General features: G+C 47.7%; 1 protein-coding gene across 8 annotated transcripts in view; it reads left to right on the plus strand.

Moving 5' to 3' along the window:
• Nucleotides 1-18,537, plus strand: part of CTBP2 (C-terminal binding protein 2) — a 170,739-nt gene that overhangs the window by 34,813 nt on the left and 117,389 nt on the right. For 7 of the 8 annotated variants that reach the window (XM_012453383.3, XM_021674614.2, XM_064373746.1 and 4 more), the window contains exon 2: nt 18,123-18,226. The gene's annotated coding sequence lies outside the window, so the exon portion shown is untranslated. Of the gene's footprint in view, nt 1-3,719; nt 3,788-18,122; nt 18,227-18,537 lie in introns of those variants that run through there. The other variant, XM_012453386.3, reaches the window with a different exon arrangement.

Raw genomic sequence — 18,537 nt, forward strand, 5'->3', positions numbered from 1 at the left:
TCTCTGAGTCTTTGTGTATTGTTGGATGTAAGATGGGCCCGGATGCAGCATACCGATGGGTTTTGGCTTTTTATCCAATTAAAAAATATATAACTTTAATACTGGCGTTTGATGCTAGCTGGCTGTTTTGCCCATTAGTTGATGTAAATTTTTTATTGTGTTAAAGTTCTTTGCTTTTTGATATATTTTTGGAAAGGCTGATATTGGTTGTTCCTTTATATGTATAGTGCTTCTTTCAGAAGCTCTTGTAAAGCAGGCCTGGTGGTGATGAACTCTCTAAGTACTTGTTTGTTCGCAAAAGATTTAATTTTTCCTTCGCTCATAAAGCTTAGTTTGGCTGGATAGGAAATTCTGGGTTGAAAGTTCTTTTCTTTAAGGATGTTAAATATTGGTCCCCACTCTTTTCTGGCTTGTAGGGTTTCTGCTGAGAGATCTGCTGTAAGTCTGATAGGTTTCCCTTTATGGGTAACCTGACCTTTCTCTCTGGCTGCCCTTAGTATTTTCTCCTTCATTTCAACCCTAATAAATCTGGCAATTATGTGCCTTGGGGTTGGTCTTCTTGAAGAATATCTTTGTGGTGTTCTCTGTATTACCTGGAATTGAATATTACCCGGAATTGAATATTACCCTGCCTTGCCAGGTTGGGAAAGTTTTCCTGAATGATATCCTGAAGAGTATTTTCCAACTTGGATTCATTCTCTTCATCACATTCAGGTACACCTATCAAACGTAAATTAGGTCTTTTCACATAGTCCCATATTTCCTGGAGACTTTGCTCATTCCTTTTCATCCTTTTTTCTGCATTCTTGTCTTCTCGTTTCATTTCACTGAGCTGGTCCTCGACTTCTGATATCCTTCCTTCTGCTTGATCAATTCGACTGTTTAAACTTGTGCATGCTTCGCGAAGTTCTCGTGTTGTGTTTTTCAGCTCCATCAATTCACTTATATTCTTCTCTAAATTGTCCATTCTCGTTAACATTTCGTCAAACCTTTTTTCAAGGTTCTTAGTTTCTTTGCATTGGGTTAGAACAAGTTCTTTTAATTCACAGAAGTTTCTTATCACCCACGTTTTGAAACCTGCTGCTGTTATTGGAACACACGTGTAATCTATTAAGCCTTGTTCCGTTACTGATGAGGAATTGCAATCCCCTGTAGAGGGAGAGGCATTCTGATTTTGAGTATTCTCTACCTTTTTACGCTGGTTTCTTCCCTTCATTACATATTTGTCCATCTGTCGTCTTTATAATTACCGACTTTCTAACTGGGTCTCTGACGTCCAACTTGTTGATTCCCTGCGCCGAAATCTGAGCAATCCACTGAGCCGGCCAAAACAGCGGTGTTAAGATTGATGGTGCTTTTCTGCCCGGGAATCTCTGGACTCTGCACCAAGAACTGGCGTGCTAAGGCACCAGCAAAACCGCCACGCCGGCCACAAGAGTCACCCTGGCAACCCGTGGAGCTCCTCCACTGGGAATCTCCTGGTCCATGAGCAACTAATATTCGTCTGAAAGTGTGGCGTCCTCTCGTTCTTTGCGCTTTCACTGGGAGGTACGTGCCCGAGCTGCTAATCATCAGCCATCTTGGATCTCTCTCCCTCTGCAGTTTCTTCTTTGAACCTCTTGAGGACAAGGTTATGTCTCATTTAATTTCTAGCCTTCCTTACTTAGTGCAGTGTTGGGATGGACAAAGTAGAGTGCAGGGGGAGAGAGAGAATGAATGTACGCACCTGTGTGGTTCAGCAGGCAAGGCAGATGGCAGCTGTGAATGGGCTGTTGGCTTTGACCATCAGAAGTATACACGAGCTCTTTTGGATGTGTGTATATGTGGAAGATGTGGATGTGTATGTGTCAATGTGGAATACCTTTAGATGTGTATATGGATGTCTATATGGGGATGGTGGTGATCAGAATAAAAGCTTGACAGCAGGGGTCAAATAAGGAATGTTGGCCCTTAGGGGAGTAGACAGTAGCTTCTCCAGGGCTGAGGCCGGGAGGTGAGCACATCTGCCTTAACAGGGAAGGAACAAGACAAGTATGTGGCTTTCCTGATTGACTGGCCCTGCCACGTATTTTGGTTCATCTAGTGGCTTTCTGCCTTTGCCGTCTACATCCTCAGCTGTACCACACATCAGTTCGTGGGGCCTGGCCTCATGGATAGCATTTTCTGGAGCTTCCTATCCATACCCTAGGAGTGGAGTTTACCACCCAAGAAAGAGAATTTTTGCCTGAACCCAAAGAAAGAGAGAAGTCCCTTAAGCTCTGTTTTTTACCCCCTACACTCTTGATGTTTTTTAAGTCCCAGTGACTTTTGAGTTTAGCTCTGGTTGTTTCATAACTGCCTGTTTTTAAGCGGAATTAGAACTTAAGTTACCGAGAATCATAGTATCTTGCTAGGTAGCATTCCTCTGGACCATGCAAAGTGAGCTTCTAAGAGGCTCAGTGACTTGCCTGAGGTCACATAGTTGGACAAGGCAGGAAAGCACCAGCAGCTGAGCTGTCCCATTGCAAGGTGTGTCCAGCGGGCCCCTCCCAGGCCACCACTGCACTGCGCTCTAGCGGGACAGGGCAGGGGCCTGGCTCCTCCTTGCCCTCCCCCAACCCCAGTACCACTCCTGCTTCTTAGGTGGAAGCTTGGCTTGAGGCTGGGTTGGGCATGTCTTCGGTTTGGTTTCTTGAATACTCAGCCCTGACAGTTGTTCAGATGTTCTTAGCGTCACCCTCTAACGTTGATTGGGGATTGGGGACGGACTTGTTTATACTTCCTCCGATGTGAGTGAGATACCGAGAGGCTGGCAGAGGTCAGCCCCTGAGCTGTGGCTCCCTTTCTTAGGACACATCTCAAGAGCTTTCTGCTGCTTTTGCTGTCGTCTCTGCTACCGAAGAACAACAGTTAGTAAGCATTCGTGTCCCCATCACTCTGATCACTCTGTTGACTGGTTTTTGGACACTGGGTGCCTGCCCCCATCACTCTGATCACTCTGTTCACTGGTTTTTGGACAGTGGGTATGTGACATGCATATGACCCATGCTTAACTCACTTGGAGCCATTATCTGAGCACTATTTGTCAGGTGCTAAGAAGGCAGCACTAGGCTTCAACTGGCTTAAGTTCCAGAGAGGATGTTTGCTTTTTATGAAAATGATGCTTAATACCTCCTAACTAAACAGTGGCAGAATAGACCAGACTGTTGTCTTCAGAGTTTCCCAAACACTGGATATTGATAAGGTTTGCTTTCCTTAAGTTGACAAGAGGTTTGGAATATGAGGCTTATCTGTCTCTCTGAGCATTTTAGAAGAAAGATATATCTATGCTCTGTGTTTAAATATAGCATGGTGTTTGCTACTTAGATGGCAAATAAGCAATTGAATATGTAGGTCATTGACTTATGAGAATGAGTTTGGAGTTTTCTTTGCATCTGATTAACACTGTCTTACAATTGGGCTGTTGATGCTATGCCAAAATTGGGTTACACAGAGTTCAGCAAGCCATCTGGGAAAAAAACTGGGAGAATCCTGAGAGGATACCTCTGTCCCCTTAAGGTGTTAGGAATGTGACCTGGTATTGAGCCCCGTGGCTGTCGCCAGTGGCAGGGGCACCAACCGCTCCGAGTTACACTGGGGAGGAGCTCGCCTGAGTGCTGCACGTCTGCACAAATCTCTCAGGAGGGAGGGGGCAGCGGGCTGTACTTCACCGAAATAAATGCCAGCGGTGTATTTTAATACATTCTTGATTCTGAAGGCACTGTTTGGAATTGCATATTTAAAAGGAAACTGCCATCCCCTTTTGAAGGTATGTGACATTTAAAAGATCTGTAGCAGAAGATTGGTTTGACAGCTTTGAATTATAATTGAAAGAGTTTTTGTTTTAAAAAAGAAAATGATTACTTCTATTTTAAATGTCATCACAAAGACATAAATATGTTTAATCAGATTATATATTTAATTTATGTAGGATATAATTTTTGTTTGTGTGGAAGAGTCACTGGCTTGTGTGTTTTAAGCAGCTTTGAAGCTAAGCAATGTTGAGGATTTGAGAGTGGCTCAGCTTTTTGAGTAAATGGCTATTTAAGGGTTTAGAGAATTTCAAAAAATAGTATTATTAAAATCTATATATTTTTATCCATACACATGTACCTAGTGGCGCATTTTGGGAGAGGGAGGTACATTTATTATTGTTCCTGAGAGAGAGTAAAGATAAACTGTCGAATGAACTGAAAAAAGTGTAACCCTGAAGATAATAAAGGCAGAAACTGCAAAGACGCTCCCGCAATTTTCTTCTTTTGGATTCTTTGAATCAGCAGGGAGTTACCGGGAGTGCTAGCATTGAGTATGCCAGCTCTCCTTAAAAGGGAGGCAGCAGGGGAAGCCCGGGGAAAGACACAGAGTGACACAAAGACCTTTCAGGTGATACAAAAGGCTGGTGTGGCGTTTGAGAGCAGCAGCAGGGTCCCCAGGCTCGAGAAGCAGGGGCGTAGCTCTGAGTCTCCCCTGACCCTGGAGATCTGCTAGCACACTCCAGCTCTAGAACTTTCTTTGAGCAAGCTGGGTGTTGGAAGCCAGCCAGCCCAGCGTACAACTGTGTGTGTCAGCTGGGGACAGTCTTGGCCTGTTCCAGCCTGCTCTGTAGTTTCGATTTAGCCAGACTGGATTAGGGAATCCTGAAGTTATTACCCACCAGAGTGGCACTTGCCCAGCACGGAGCAGCCCCAGGGGCTGGTTTTCTCTTCTGCTCTGTCCTCTCCAGGGCTGCTTTGCCAGGGAATGCGCCCTCTGTCGGGTGTGGCCTGGGGAGGCCTGGGCAGCTGGCAGCACCTGGGAGAGGACAATGAGTCAGTCATGCCCGCTCTCGGGAAAGAATTGACGCAGCATAATGAGCCTCTTTGCCAGCTCCAGTGGGAGAAGGTCAGGGTTCAGGAATTGTGAGCTCTGGCTCCTCAAGAGACAGGATGCACCCCAGGGCCCCTGGAGAGCCGGAGGACACCGATCCCAGTTCAGTGCCTAAGCAGTGTCAACGGGGCCAGCTTCTTACGGCCCCTCCTTGTAAGCGCTGATCCCCTAAAGAAAGGAATTGCCCTACTTTGTGGCCAGCATGAGCTAAACCATACAAACAAACCCAAAACTGACAAATCTGTTTGTTATTTTAAAAATTAAACTTGTTTTGAAGTCATTGCAGATTCACATACAGAATGAATTCATACTGTAAAGGAAGGTAATACAGGAGATTCCATAAACCCTTTCCCTGGTACCTGCCAGTAGTAACACTGTACAGCGCTCTGGTAATGGTAACACAGCAGAGAAACTGACATGGATAGAATCGATGGATACTGTTCAGAAATCCCCAGTGTAACACATACTCATTTGTCTGTGTATTTAGTTCTGTGCAATTTCAGCAGGGGTAGTTCTCTATTTGTACCAGCCCAAGGATCTTTCCTGTTGCCCTTTATAGCCACATCCACTTCAGGTGGCCAGGACGGTCGCCGGCTGAAGCACACAGTCGACACACATGGGTAGACACAGCTGACCAGCTTCCAAGACCCAGTTTGCTCAAAGAAAGTTCTGGAATTGGCATGTGCTGTCTGCTTCCCAGTCTCTAAGCCTGGCAACCACTAATCCGTTCACCATCTCTCCAGTGTCATTGAAGAATGTTACATAAATAGAACCATACAGCATTGCAGCCTTTGGGGATTGGGATTTTTCACTTGGCTTAATTCCCTTTGAGATTCATTCGAGTCGTTGCATGTATGGCTGGAAGATTTTTGACCCAAGTCTTCCGAAGGGGTCTAAGAAAGAGGAAATCCACCATGGAAACCCGAGAGTGACAGGACCCTTGCTTGCTTGGTGTCAGGTAGAGCTGGTCATGTCCATAGCCCCCATCCGTCTCAGCAGATGTCCATGGGGTAGTATTGGGAGTGACTTTTGTGCCATGTTGGTTTGGCTGATTTTGGAAATGGCAGAAGAGTCCCCTTCACGTTGTGAGTTTTGTTCATTGGTGTTGCAAGTTTTTGCACACTGTACATTGAAACGTGAAGAAGCGACTCTTGGGGTAAGGGCTTTTGAGTCTCAGTTTTGTCTCTTGGCGCTCATGCTCTGAGAATAATAGGTGCGGTGCAGGCCAGTGCACAGGCAGGTGAGGGCTGCGCTGCCGTGGTTTGTCTAGGAGGAATCCCTGCTGCACTGTGTGGCTTCGGCCTGTTCAGTGAAAAGTGTAAAATTACAGGTCCCAAGGATCTAATTTCATAGTGGAAATGTTGAGTCATTCTTTCAGAAAGCACATGTGCACTGCATCTTGAACATACATACATATGTGTATTTATGTGCTCATCAGTGAGTGAGAACAGCATGTATGAATTGCTACCCTCATGAACGTCCATGCTAAAAGGTTGTCCATTCTTTGCAAACTACAGAAATGCAACTGAGTCATTACAGTATATGTGAAAGTTAGTTCAGGATTCCCAGCGTTAGTTTGTGATGCACATAAATCGATAGATATTTATGTGCCCTTTAGTGGCTCTGCAGTTATTTTGTCCTGAATCAAGACTGTAAGCCAGCCTTGCTGCTGACTGTAGGCAAGTGCCTTTTGCTCTTTGGGGAGCCAGGACTGGAAGGTCTCTTGGTTCACAGGCCTGGGTTAGGGTGAGCCACAGGCTGGTCTGGAGTTTGGCTTTTCTCTCCCGTCCTGGATTCCCTGGTAAGAGACCGCAGCACCTGCATCAAGGACCATCACAGCTGGGTGGTCTGAACTCAATTTGGTCGAAGGTGAAGGGGCTATTTGGGAGGTTTCACTGCTGCGATGTGTTTCTTGAGCCTGGGTGACGGCTGGTGGGGTGGAGAGTGCAAAGGAGTTTGTTGCTGATGGGCTGGGGGTCCCAGGCCTTAATTTCCCCATTTCTAGGTGCTGTTTTACTCATCTGGCACTGTGATTGATTAATTCTTAAAAATAAAGTCAGTTGCTTCTAGAGGGAATATATTTTGGACCCAGGAATTCAGTTCTATCTTTGGGTGCTTCATTCATGGCTGTATTTGCAAGTTTCTTCATATACTATTTTCTGTGACATGCATAGCCTTGTAAATAGAATTTTAGTAGTTTCTACACTGTAGGTATAGCAGCTGCTCCATTTGACAGCAGGACGTTCTTCATTTTAAATTTAAATCTTCCCCCAACCTTGAGGTTTGGGTTCATAATTTAGTTAAAATTAAATAGAACCCAGTTTCCTTCAGGCCCCTTTTCTTTCCAGGACTGTGGATTCTCGAATTCACCACACCGTGTGAGTAGAGCATTTGTTAAATGATACAGCTAATATTTGGGTGTTTCCCAGATGCCCTGCTGAGCTCTATGCATGGGTATTGCTTCCACCGTGGCCTCATGAGGGAGGTATAGGTGACCACACCTGGGTTCCTTGGGGAGGAAGAGAAAGCTGAGACAGAGGACACTTTCCTGGGATCACTCACAGCCTCACCCAAGTGCTCCTTACCATTGGTTGGTCTCTGAGCTTTCCAGGCTAAAAGTTGGATTCTATTCTCTGTTCTCATGGGTCTACCCTTCTAAACCAGTTACAGAACAGGCAGCAGATTTATAGAATGCCTTTTGTAATATATAAAGGGTTGGGGTGAGGTCATTGTCAGGGGAGGGCAATGTGAGAGAGTCAGGGTTGGGGGGCCGATATCTGGCCACGTTAATTTTACTAACTTCACTTTCCCAGTCAGTATTGCGCATGGAGTCCATTGATCAATAGTGTTGATATGGGCCGGGCACAGTGGCTCGTGCCTATAATTCCAACACTGGGAGGCCAAGGCAGGAGGATCACTTCCAGATAGGAGTTTGAGACCAACTTGGGCAATATAGCAAGACCCCATTTCTTAAAAAAAAAGTTAGTTGGGCTTGGCGGCCTGTGCCTATATGGGAGGCTGAGCCCAGAAGAATACTTGAGCCCAAGAGGTAGAGGCTGCAGTGAACTATGATCTCACCACTGCACTGGGTGACAGAGTGAGAAAGAAATATTGTTGGCCAGGCGCAGTAGCTCACACCTGTAATCCCAGAACATTGGGAAGCCAAGGCGGGCAGATCACCTGAGGTCAGGAGTTTGAGACCAGCCTGGCCAACACAGTGAAACCTTGTCTCTACTAAAAATATAAAAATTAGCTGGTTATGGTGGTGCATGCCTGAAATCCCAGCTACTTAGGAAGCTGAGGCAAGAGAATTGCTTGAACCTGGGAGGTAGAGGTTGCAGTGAGCTGAGATTGCACCACTGCACTCCAGCCCGGGCAACAGAGCGAGACACTGTCTCAAAAAAGAAAAAAAAGAAATGGTATTGATATGTAAAGCTGGTCACCCTTGTAAGTAATTTTTCAGGGATTGTGGTCTTTGAGCCATTTGGTTCTCACGTCATTTCTTTTTAAATGCCACTTCCTGCTCATCCTGCTGGAGTCTAATTTGTGGCCAAGTACTTGGCTGGAGCCTACTGTGAAGTCTCCTTTGCCTAAGCCCTGACAAGGCTTTGGCTGTGCCTCTTCCCTCCCGCCGTTGGTTGGGGTCCCAGATCGTGACCAGGGCAAGGGATTCCCACTGTCTGTCTCCAGCTGCCACCCCGCCACCAGTCCTCTCCCAGGTGGATTGGCTACTAGAATTGAGACATCTTCATTGAAGTCCCCAAGAGAACATCCTTTCCTATATTGAACTTGCGTGAGTATCGAGGGACACTTCGCTTTCTTCAAAACCCACCTTTGTAGTAGAGCAGCATGCAGGGACTCACATCCTCTATGGGGCCACTTTACAACGTTGGTATGGCCTGAAAGCCTGCAAGGCAAAGCCCGCCCACTTTCTGCACCGCCAGCTTCAGATGCCTCCTGACATAGGAGCTCACAGCTCACATTTTTCTAGATGATAGGAAAGCATGCTCTCTGCAGAAAATAGAAAAATACAGGAAAGTATAAAAAATTAAAGTAAATGATTGTTACGTTACACATTTTAAAATTCCCTTTTCATCTTAGCTTGGAGAATAACACTGGATCTCTTCTATCTCTTATGCGTTTATGTATATACTAAAAATAAGATGCACTGTAGAATGTTTTAAAATTAAATAAGATTTTAATACATGTTTTCTGTTTCATTTTCAATTTGACCTATAAGTATTTTCCCTACGTTTTTTAACTATCTTGAAATACTTTTAGTAAATATATAATCTGTTGAGATGGGTAGTGTCTCACACATCCCTGTATAGCTGTAACTGTCAGGAGAGAGTTTATCCTACTCTGGTTTTCAGCAGGGTCTGGCAAATCACTTTTCTAAGGATTCCCTGGTGGTAGAGTGGAGTGGAGCCTGGAATCAACTTTTCGGAGAAGATGCCCACTCCTTCCACAGCATTGGGAGGAGGTTACAGCCTCTCTGATTCCTCAGATTCCCCTGCTTTCGGTCAGGGGCTCTTGTGTTAAAACCTGCCCACTTAGACGTTCCATCTCACTGGGGTATGGGTGTGCGCTCTGAATGTCTGAAGACCCCTCTGCTGACCTTCTGGCCCTATGCCCCTTGTTAGATCAGGTGTCCATGGGGTGCCTGGTGGAAAGGAGCTTAGAAAACCCCTCTTGGGCCCCGTCACCCTGCCAGGGAGAAACTAGAGCAGAGCTAGACACCAGGATGGCCCAGCTGGTTAGCAGTGGCCACTAGCTGGAGTGAGCCATCTCCTATTTCTGCTCCTTCTGGCAGGTTCCTGACCATCTCACAGGGTGTGTGCACCTCCACCTTGTCCACTCACAGTGCGGAACCATGAAAGACCAGAGACAAGACACCTCCCAGGGCTTCTCTGAGTTGGGATGTGGGTTTTATACTCGTCTTTCAGAGCTGTGTGTGCCTTTGCTGAGACCTCAGGGCCAGGCTGATTTTAAGGGGGCCCCTCTCCTGCTGCCCGGGTCTCTTCCAAGTTCAGGTGGTTTCCTGGCTTGTCTGTAAGTAGGACTGTCATGCCGCCACTGAGGTACAGGTGTGTGGGGGTGCAGCCAGGCCCCATACCAGCTGCCTCTGCTTCCAAGGCCCGCGGGGCAGCTTTGGGTGTGGGAACGCAGCTTGAATTCACAAAATGACGTCGTTGTGTGGGCTGCTTGCTCCTGGATCCGCTTTTTTTTTCCCCTTTCAAAACTTGGCCCGCAGCAGCCCCGATCAACAGCACCCGTTTATCGATTTGTTTCTTGTGTCGTTTCTCCAGTTGTTGCCAGGCTCCCATCTGGCATTCTCCCATCTCACGCCCTTGTTTATTTCTCTGTCCTGGAGCCACTTCGGATGGGCACTTCTAGAAGCCCAGCTTAATGCCACAAGGGCAAGTTCCTCCTTGCCACCCAGCTCGTCTCAAGCCTGTTGGCTCTGCAGTCTAGAAAAGCCAAAAGCCGAAAGAGCAGGGAATGGTCACGTTAATTGACTACATCTGAGACAACACTGGGAAAATATCCTATTTTATTTTTCTTTAAAAACTGGCAGGATTCCAAGAGTTCTCTTCCACTTTTCCACTGGTTGGCCTTCTGTTGGAAGACAAGAGTTCTAAATTCTTAGCTGTTGGGCCTTTTCACATTCTTAAAACTTAAAACCAGCTGAATACATTTAATGTTATAAAATTTCCATAAACACTCTGTGACAAAGACTATATGTAAAGTTTTTGCCTAGAGGGCATTTTTCTTCTTGGAGTTGAGACTCTTGGGCATGGGGCGGTTATAATGAAGTGTTGATTTGACCTGGAGTGCCTCCGTGCCAACGTGGCCGTATAGGGACATAGAATTGGCTTCGGGGTTGTTGTTTTTTTCCTCCCTGAATAAAGGATAATTGTTTCCAAGCTAATTAATATGGTTTATGTATTACTAGGCAATAGTTAGTGGGAAGGAACAATCCAGCAATGCTAAAGGGTCAACCTCTCAGGTGCACCCTGCTATTCCTGTTCAGTGTGTGTCGGACACTCAGCTTTTCCAGGGAACACTGTCATTTTATTGTGTATTTTTTTCCCCATGTGCCAATCAAACCAGGACCCCATACTGCTTCATGCCCAATGAGCTTGGCCTTTCTCAGGGTGGGTTTGTCCTTAAAGGCTGGCCAGCTGCATAGTTAATACGGAGGGGTTGGGGGTGCCATCCCAGGCAACCTTGGGTTGCACTGTCATAACAGCAGCCTGAGGTCCTTGTTAGAGGGCATGGGTCACACGTGTAGCCCACTGTGTGGGGCTTGGTGGCAGACTTGAGACGTGAGGAGAGGTGGGACTTCCCACCGCCATTTGCTCAGGGATGCCCATCTTTACCCTCAGCAGCCCTCCCAAGAATGCACATGACTTCTTCCTGCAGAGACAGCTGGTGGCCACCCCCATGACATCCCCCTCTGTTATGATTTGTTGCACTGCACACCCTCACTGCAGCCTGAAGAAAGTGGGGGCAGAGGAGGGGTGGGGAGGCCAGGGAGTGGAATGTTGCCTTGTGGGAGAGCACAGGTGTGGCACGTGTTCACACACAGGTGGCCAGAGACCCCACTGAGGGTGGCTGGGGTGGATGCGGGTGTGTGAACCAGGAGCCACTGTGGTACGCAGGAAAGGAGGAGGGCAGCTAAGCGCCTGTCCCTTGTCTTCTCATGGCCTCGAGTCAATGCCACCACACTGCCTCATGCTGCGATATGGGGCAGAGCATTTGGCTTCTTGATGAGCTTTTGCCTGAGGCTTTTCCTTGACCACTGCCCTTGAACTTGAACCTGGGAGGATCTGCTGTGGGATGTATGAGGAAAGCCCTTGCCACCACTTTTCCACGCCATCCGTTAAGGGACTGGGAACAGCTACATGTCTTCATTGTGGTCCCACCATTGAGGGTCTTTCCCTTTTTGCATGCTGACTGATATCCTGAGGCAGTGCTGTGGTGCCCTAGGTCATACCAGGCTAGAAGAGGGGGCTTGCCCTGGGGTATCTGAGCTGTGTCTGGATGCCTCCCAGGGGTAGGGGTGATTCCCAGGGCTGTGGCTTGAGCTCGGCTTCTGTGGGTCCCACTTTCAGCAGCCCCATGGCAAGTCACCCCTTCTGAAGGGGGCCAGAGTGTGGGAGGAGGGGGCAGAGTGTGGGAGGAGGGGGCAGAGTGTGGGAGGAGGGGGCAGAGTGTGGGAGGAGGGGCAGAGTGTGGGGAGGAGGGGGCAGAGTGTGGGAGGAGGGGACAGAGTGTGGGAGGAGGGGGCAGAGTGTGGGAGGAGGGGCAGAGTGGGAGGAGGGGCAGAGTATGGGGAGGAGGGGGCAGAGTGTGGGAGGAGGGGCAGAGTGTGGGGAGGAGGGGGCAGAGTGTGGGAGGAGGGGCAGAGTGTGGGAGGAGGGGGCAGAGTGTGGGAGGAGGGGGCAGAGTGTGGGAGGAGGGGCAGAGTGTGGGAGGAGGGGCAGAGTGGGGGAGGAGGGGGCAGAGTGTGGGAGGAGGGGCAGAGTGTGGGAGGAGTGGGCAGAGTATGGGGAGGAGGGGGCAGAGTGTGGGAGGAGGGGCAGAGTGTGGGGAGGAGGGGGCAGAGTGTGGGAGGAGGGGGCAGAGTGTGGGAGGAGGGGGCAGAGTGTGGGAGGAGGGGGCAGAGTGTGGGAGGAGGGGCAGAGTATGGGAGGAGGGGCAGAGTGTGGGAGGAGGGGGCAGAGTGTGGGGAGGAGGGGGCAGAGTGTGGGGAGGTGGGGGCAGAGTGTGGGGACGAGGGTGGGACATTTGCTGGAGTACCCCTGTGACAAGCCTATTTAGAGAAGGCCATCAGCATGGGTGCCAAGGGAGTGTCTGTGAGGCAAAGAGAGGTCACTCATCCTAACAGAAGCTGTGCTTCCAGAAACCCCAGGCCAGTCATTGGTCACCATGACCTGCACACTGCCTGTCCCTCTGTGAGGCATGGGTACAGGCCTTGGCCCCAGAGTCTGCTTGGGACCTGCTGGCACAGTCCCTCCATGGTTTGGGCAACAGTGGGGCAGGGGCTGAGTGCTGGGTTTGGACCTGGAGTCCCTGGGGCGGGGACCAGGTTCCTGTTTTGCTCCTGTGTCTCTGGGGCTTGGCACTGAGTAAGTGCTCAGGAAATCCCTGTTGAAAGGATCCAGGAGTTTGAGGTCATAGTTGGTGTTGCATCAAGTCCAGAGAGGAAAGGGTCTCTAAGGAAGCCTGGGTGTTTGTGGTGGGTGGTGGGGCGGGGGGAGGGGCAGGCCCTTTGCTTGGGGCAGAGGTGCAGAATTCTGGATGATTCTTTACGCAGTCCCTCTTTTTCCGAGCACAGCCACACCACAGGATGGCAGCGAGGCCCCTTTTCGAGGGAGGGAATGCTTAGGGTGCCGGTCTCATCAATAACCTGGTTAGGAGGATTGGATTCTTATGCTGAATGTCAACTGTTTATCTCATTATCTCACAAGTTAGGGAGAGATGTCTTAGAACATGCAGATAACAGCCTCAGCCTGGAGACATGTCTGGAGTCTGATGATGACATGCAGTTATTGAGTGCTTGCTGTATGCAGGCCTCGGGATGAACCTTCCACGGGTTCTCTCTTTAAAAGGGCCTGACCACCTTTGAAGGTAGATGCTGTTACCTCCAAATCACAGGCAGGATACTGTGTCCCAGCCACTGATCCTGGCCTTCGGAACCTGGGATTGATTCCGGCTAACTCCTTGTTCTTTCCCAAGTCCCTTCCCAGAGCCTAAGGGGTGGTTTTGTGGACACATTTCGGTTTTTTCTCGTTTTAGCAGTAAACGTTAACAGTGCTTCCTGGAGTGAGGAACACAGCACCCAGACCTGTGGAAGCCATGAGACAGTTTCAGATAAGGCCTTCCAGGGTGCACGGGCCCCTTGAGGATGGTTCTTTCCCCACTACTTATGCCCACGCTGAGCTCAAGTTCTGCTCCCTGGCTGGCATGACCCAGCTGCAGGGCCGGCCTCAAGAGGAGGCAGCAGGAGGTGTGTGCTCCACCTCGGAGGAGGGGTGAAGAAGCCCCTGCCATCCACGGCAGGGCAGTAGATAGCCTTAGAAGCCCAGACAGCCCAAATGTGAGTTCGAGCAGGAAGCCTCAAGAGCCGGCACATGTGAGCTTCAGATGGCAGAAATATCATTAGGAGTCACTCCTGCAGAGGAAGCGTGGGGAAGAGGGCACTTGGGTAGATGAATGCTGCTCCCAGCAGGTGGCATGGGGGGGCCAGGCCAGGCTGAGCTGCTCACGTGGTCTCTGTTATCTCTGCATTTGGGTGGGTGGACGTCCCTACTGTGCCATGCGGCGTACAGAAGCTGTTCTGAAGGAATGCCCTGAGTTCACGTGAAGGCATGCCCATCCCTCCTGGAAGCAGCCACGCCAGAGTTTCTTGGGCCCCCATCAAGACCTTTTTAGGGCTCATCAAAGGCTTCTGAAGGTTCTAGTCTCATTTAGTTTCTAAGAAAAGGGATTTATTCACTACAGACCTACAACGTAATTTTTCTATGCCTGACTTAGTAGAAGAACAAAAAACCCGGGCCAGGTGCGGTGGCCCATGCCTGTAATCCCAGCACTTTGGGAGGCTGAGGCGGGCAGATCACAAGGTCAAGAGATTGAGACCATCCTGGCCTACATGGTGAAACCCCATCTCTACTAAAAATACAAAAATTAGCTGGGCATGGTGACACGTTCGTGTAATCCCAGCTACTTGGGAGGCTGAGGCAGGAGAATCACTTGAACCCAGGAGGCAGAGGTTGCAGTGAGCCAAGATCGTGCTACTGCACTCCAGCCTGGCAAAAGAGCGACACACTGTCTCAAAACAAAACGAAACACCCAGTGAGGGGTCCCGTCCAGGTACTGCAGCCTTAGCTGTGAGCTTCCTGAATATATGGAAAGTGCGGGAACCAGCTGACCACAGTCTGGCTGGTACCCCTACCCCCAAATTCATCTCTGGGTGCTGTGGTTCTCTTCTGGGGTGTGTGAGAATATACACACCTCTGTCACAGCTATGGGCAGAACACATTTGCCAAGGAATGTTTAGTAAGTTCATCCACGTTGGTGATACGGGACAAAAATAGGACCGTTGTCTCTGGCCAGAAGCAGCCCAGTGAACCTGGAGCGGGTGGGCATGCTGACCGGCGTTTACAAAGGCCACTTCAGCTCCTGCGGCTGCTGGTTCAGAAGCTGTGGTGATTTTAATCGACTAAGTCATTCCCATGTCTCGTTGTACACTCCTGGAAGTTCTTAGAGAAATCATGCCAAGAAAATATCCCCTGGTGAATCCTCGGGGCACCAGTCCACGCCGCACTGTCAGCAAGTATCTGCTGAAACAAGAATTTTTGAATTTTTAGCTTTTCTGTAGCTCCAGTCTTTTTTAAGTACTTCTTTTGACCTTCAAGTAACAATGGGCACTTGCTTTAAAGATTCTGACAGTCTTCCGAACCTTTTAACGTTCTTATTCCGCTAAATAAGCTGTCATCGTTCACTGGGACAGACAGAACAGTTGCTTGAACTCCTGACTTGAAATTCCGTGAAATGTCACCTCCTCTGTGAAGCCTTCTGCAAGGCAAAGTTGTCTGTTTCCTTCTTAATTTTACTCTCAAGTATCTCAAATTAAGAACCTGTACCCACCACCAAGATTAGGTAGATGCTAACATGTTGCTACATTTGTCTTCAGACCTTGTTCAAAAACAAGCATTATGTTACTGTCACTGCTAAGTCGTACCTCCCCAATTCCTTTTCCTTCTCTTCTTCCTTTCTAAAAGGGACTACTTCCTGAAAATAGATACCATTCCTTTATATTTTTGGAAATTCTGTGCAAGCCATTGGAAATGGAAGGAGAAAGCCTGTAACATACTAAGACAAGCAATACTAACCAGAAGTTTAAATTCTGTTTTGTAGTTAATTGCATATTTGATTCCCTACTATGTTTCCAAGATGAATAAAATGTGATTGAATAAAAGGCATTTAACAGACTTGGAGATGGGCAGGGTATGTAGTAGCCTGGTGGCAAGAGTAGGGAAGGGGTTAAAGAAGGTAAGCTGTGAGATAGGTTTTGAAGGGTGGATAGGAGTTTGCCAGGCAAGCTCTGCCACCTCAAAAGAATATGGTTCCTTGGCTGTTAGATGCTTGTGTCACATTATAGGTTGGGATTACTGAAAAGCTGTGTTTGTCCCTCCCTCTTAACACTTCTGAGGCTGGAATGTCTACGTCTCCCGTCTACTTAAGTCAGGAGGTGTGGGTTACAATGTGATGTGGGAGTACAATTAGGAGTGAATTACTACTTGACCTTGGGTGTATCATAACCTTGACTATAGAGTCCATGCTTTTGCTGAGTACTTAGTTCTTCAGAATCCTTCCTGCCAGTTATTTCTAGGTGTGAAGCAGGAGCTGGCTGTCAGACGACTCGTTGAATTGAATGGAAAGAACACAGGAGCATGGTTTTTTTTTTTCCCTCTGAGATGGAGTTTCACTAGCTGCCCAGGCTGGAGTGCAATGGCTTGATCTTGGCTCACTGCAACTTCCATCTCCTGGGTTCAAGTGATTCTCCTGCCTCAGCCTCCCGAGTAGCTGGGATTACAACAGGTGTGTGCCACCATGCCCAGCTAAGTTTTGTATTTTTAGTAGAGACAGGGTTTCGCCATGTTGGCCAGGCTGGTCTCAAACTCCCAACCTCGTGATCCACCTGCCTCGACCTCCCAAAGTGTTGGGATTACAGGCGTGAGCCACCACGCCTGGCCCCGTGGTCTTCTGTTGAATGGAAACCATGGGTGTAGCAGTTCTTCTTTATGACTTGCTACATAATCATGCAGGAGAAAGTCTGTTATAGGATTGGATCCTAGGAGATTAACCCCACTGCTAATTAAAAGCCCCATTAAAATAAGGGAAGTTGTTTTAGGAATCTACAGCTTCCTAAGATTTGAATGGTTTTAAAAAGTAGAATGCATACTGGACGTGGTGGCTCATGCCTTAATCCCAGCACTTTGGAGCTGAGTGGGTCAGTTGAGGTCAGTAGTTCAAGACCAGCCTGACCAGTATAGTGAAACCACGTCTCTACTAAAATACAAAAATTAGCCAGGTGTGGTGGCGGACACCTGTAATCCCAGCTACTTGGGAGGCTGAGACAGAAGAATCTCTTGAACTCGGGAGGTGGAGGTTGCAGTGAGCCGAGACTGTGTGTGCCATTGCACTCCAACCTAGGTGACAGAGTGAGACTCTATCAAAAAAAAAAAAAAAAAAAAAGGTCGAGTGCACCTGGGAATCTGATTTGTTCCTTTTTGTCCATTGATCCACTATTTGAAACTTGGTTGTGAGGTGAGGTTGGCAGTGTCAGGGTTGGCAGCAGCAGTTGGTGTCTGTAGAGCGTGCCGCTCCCCTTCCTCGTGGGGCTCAAACAAGACCGTCTTCATACATGGGCTCTACCTCATGGTAGAGCAGACCTGCACGTGCCTGCTGCTCAGGTGTCTGCCTTTCCCAGCAGCCGCAGAAGGGGGAACTTAGCCCCTTGCTCTCCTCACAGCTGTGTGTGCATAGGAAGTGGTTCGGATGATGTGGCTACCACCGTATATTCTTTCTCTGTTTCATGTAGAGTAAAATAAATGGGAGTGCTGTTTAATGCATCACCTCGGTTCATACTGCATTTGCCAAGAAAGTGCAGTTTTATTGAACATTAGGATTGAATTCTTAACTGAGTAATCAATTTCAGTAGTAAGTTAAAATGCCTTCTATTAATGGACAACTGCAACCGTTAATCAGAGTTACAGTAGATTAACAGTTGTCAGCATTTATGCTAATAGCACTTATAAACCATGGGCTCATGAATTGCACTTTATAATTCCATATTTCTCAAAACAGTTGGCAATACTTTTTGCTCGAAGGTATTGATTCTTTTGTCCCTTTGCTTGCTGCTTGGAGATGTAGAGAAAGCTAAATGACATTTTCACGGTGATGATACAATATCACCTTCTGCTTTTGCACACTTGGCTTTGTGTCAGAATAGATGGAAAGGGTTCATTTGTTCTGGTGCTCTACTGTTTAATTTGATCTGGTGTGTGACTAAAGGAAGACAAATAGTATTTTTAATGAAACCATTTAATAACCTCTGGTAGCTTAGAATCGAAGGCATTGGAAAAATGCAATTAAAGGATGCCTAGATGTAAACAAAAAAAAAATCAGTACTTCAACTTCACTGACTTCATTCATTTTGCTTTCAGGGTCTCATCACCTTAAATGGTTTTGAACCAATGAAGCTGTATTCCCTTAAAAAGACGGACAGCCCATCGTGTGGACTATAGAGTTTGTGGACAGATCTATATTGGTGAGTTATTGTGAAATATCTCCAGGTAAAAGTTCAGTTTTCTAGAATCCGCTTTGCAATGTGTTTTCAATTAGTTGATGAGTATGGATCGCCTGCAGCCTCTGGCTGTTTCATTGGGATGTCTAATCGTGGGATCATATTGATTGTCTTTCAATTAATTGCATCTGGTATTTTCATTTATCAAAAGCAAAATACATGTAATTAACTCTGAAGCAATATAGTTCAGCGTAAAGTGATTTTTGCTGCTGCTGCTGCTGCTATAGAGATAAGTCAACAGAAATTATACAAGGAAACTCAAGTCAGAATGGAAA

Source organism: Aotus nancymaae, unplaced genomic scaffold (assembly GCF_030222135.1).
Source record: "Aotus nancymaae isolate 86718 unplaced genomic scaffold, 86718_ANA_hifiasm-v0.15.2.pri h1tg000010l, whole genome shotgun sequence".
Classification (NCBI taxonomy): domain Eukaryota; kingdom Metazoa; phylum Chordata; class Mammalia; order Primates; family Aotidae; genus Aotus; species Aotus nancymaae.